This window comes from Dama dama, unplaced genomic scaffold (genome assembly GCF_033118175.1).
Source record: "Dama dama isolate Ldn47 unplaced genomic scaffold, ASM3311817v1 ptg000093l, whole genome shotgun sequence".
NCBI lineage: Eukaryota > Metazoa > Chordata > Mammalia > Artiodactyla > Cervidae > Dama > Dama dama.
Window position 1 is genome coordinate 4,603,031 of NW_026870908.1, and position 3,142 is coordinate 4,606,172.

Genomic DNA, 3,142 nt, shown 5'->3' on the forward strand with positions numbered 1-3,142 from the left:
GAGCCTGTAAAGGTTTGAAAAATATGAAGAGCTTCAAAAGGTGTGAAAAATATGAAGAGCTTCAAAAGGTGTGAAAAATATGAAGAGCTTCAAAATGTGTCAAAAATAGGAGGAGCATGACACGGTCTGAAAAATAGGAGGAGCATGAAGCGGTGTTGAAAAACATGAAGAGCCTGAAAAGGTGTAAAAAACATGAAGAGCCTAAAAAGGTGTCAAAAATATGAGGAATATGAAACGGTCTTAAAAATAGGAGGATCATGAAGAGGTGTCGAAAAACATGAAGTTCCTGAAAAGGTGTGAAATATATGAAGAGCTTCAAAAGTTGTGAAATATATGAGGAGCATGAAACGGTCTGAAAAATAGGAGGAGCATGAAACGGTGTTCAAAAACATGAAGAGCTTCAAAAGGTGTGAAAAATATGAACAGCTTCAAAAGGTGTCAAAAATGAGATGAGTAAAAAACGGTCTGAAAAATGGGAGGAGCATGAAGTTGTGTTGAAAATAATGAAGAGCCTGAAAAGGTGTGAAAAATATGAGGAGCATGATACGGTCTGAAAAATAGGAGGAGCATGAAGTGGTTGTGAAAAAACATGAAGAGCCTGAAAACGTGTGCAAAATATGACGAGCTTCAAAAGGTGGGAAATACATGAGAAGCTTGAAACGGTCTGAAAAATAGGAGGAGCATGAAGCGATGTTGAAAAACATGAAGAGCCTTAAAATGTGTGAAAAATATGAAGAGCTTCAAAAAGTGTGAAAAATATGAGGATCAAGAAACGGTCTGAAAAATAGGAGGAGCATGAAGCGGTGTTGAAAAACATGAAGAGCCTGAAAAGGTGTGACAAATATGAAGAGCTTCAAAAGGTGTGAAATACATGAGGAGCATGAAACGATCTGAAAAACAGGAGGAGCATGAAGCGGTGTTCAAAAACATGCAGAGTCTGAAAAGGTGTGAAAAATATGAAGAGCTTCAAAAGGTTTGAAAAATATGAAGAGCTTCAAAAGGTGTCAAAAATGAGATGAGCATGAAACGGTCTGAAAAATAGGAGGAGCATGAAGCGGTGTTCAAAAACATGAAGAGCCTGAAAAGGTGTGAGAAATATGAAGAGCTTCAAAAGATGTCAAAAATATGAGGAGCATGAAACGGTCTGAAAAATAGGAGGAGCATGAAATCGTGTTCAAACACATGAAGAGCCTGAAAAGGTGTGAAAAATATGAAGAGCTTCAAAAGGTGTGAAATACATGAGGAGCATTAAACGGTTTAAAAATTAGGAGGAGCATGAAGCGGTGTTCAAAAACATGAAGAGCCTGAAAAGGTGTTAAAAATATGAAGAGCTTCAAAAGGTGTGAAAAATATGAGGAACATGAAACGGTCTGAAAAATAGGAGGAGCATGAAGCGGTGTTGAAAAACATGAGGAGCCTGAAAAGTTGTGACAAATATGAAGAGCTTCAAAAGGTGTGAAATACATGAGGAGCATGAAACGGTCTGAAAATAGGAGGAGCATGAAGCGGTGTTCAAAAACATGCTGAGACTGAAATCTTGTGAAAAATATGAAGAGCTTCAAAAGGTGTGAAAAATATGAAGAGCTTCAGAAGATGTCAAAAATGAGATGAGCATGAAACGGTCTGAAAAATAGGAGGAGCATGATGTAGTGTTGAAAAAAATGAAGAGCCTGAACAGGTGTGAAATATATGAAGAGCTTCAAAAGGTGTGAAAAAAATGAGAAGCATGAAACGGTCTGAAAAATATGAGGAGCATGAACCGGTGTCGAAAAACCTGAAGAGCCTGAAAAGGTGTGAAAAATATGAAGAGCTCCAAAAGGTGTGAAAAATATGAGGAGCATGATACGGTCTGAAAAATAGGAGGAGCATGAACCGGTGCTCAAAAACATGAAGAGCCTGAAAAGGTGTGAAAAATATGAACAGCTTCAAAAGGTGTGAAAAATATGAGGAGCATGAAACGGTCTGAAAAATAGGAGGAGCATGAAGCGGTGTTGAAAAACATGAGGAGCCTGAAAAGGTGTGACAAATATGAAGAGCTTCAAAAGGTGGGAAATACATGAGGAGCATGAAACGGTCTCAAAAATAGGAGGAGCATGAAGCGGTGTTCAAAAACATGCAGAGTCTGAAAAGGGGTGAAAAATATGAAGAGCTTCAAAAGGTTTGATAAATATGAAGAGCTTCAAAAGGTGTGAAAAATATGAAAAGCTTCAAAAGGTGTCAAAAATATGAGGACCATGAAACGGTCTGAAAAATAGGAGGAGCATGAAGCGGTGTTCAAAAACATGAAGAGCCTGAAAAGGTGGGAAAAATATGAAGAGCTTCAAAAGGTGTCAAAAATATGAGGAGCATGAAACGGTCTGCAAAATAGGAGGAGCATGAAGTGGTGTTGAAAAACATGAAGAGCCTGAAAACGTGTGAAAAAAATGAAGAGCTTCAAAAGGTGTGAAAAATATGAAGAGCTTCAAAAGGTGTCAAAAATGAGATGAGTGTAAAACGGTCTGAAAAATAGGAGGAGCATGAATTGGTTGTGAAAAAACATGAAGAGCCTGAAAACGCGTGCAAAATATGAAGAGCTTCAAAAGGTGTGAAATACATGAGGCCATGAAACGGTCTGAAAAATAGGAGGAGCAAGAAACGGTGTTGAAAAACATGAAGAGACTGACGAGGTGTCAGAAATATGAAGAGCTTCAAAAGGTGTCAAAAATATGAGGAGCATGAAACGGTCTGAAAAATAGGAGGAGCAACAAGGGGTGTTGAAATACATGAAGAGCCTGAAAATGTGTAAAAAATATAAAGAGCTTCAAAAGATGTGAAAAATATGAAGAGCTTCAAAAGGTGTCAAAAATATGAGGAGCATGAAACTGTCTGAAAAATAGGAGGAGCATGAAGCTGTGTTCAAAAACATGAAGAGCCTGAAAAGGTGTGAAATATATAAAGAGCTTCAAAAAGTGTCAAAATATGAGGAGCATGAAACGGTCTGAATAATAGGAGGAGAATGTAACGGTGATCAAAAACATGAAGAGCCTGAAAAGGTGTGAAAAATATGAAGAGCTTCAAAAGGTGTAAAATATGAGGAGCATGAAACGGTCTGAAAAATAGGAGGAGCATGAAGCGGTGTTCAAAAACATGAAGAGCCTGAAAA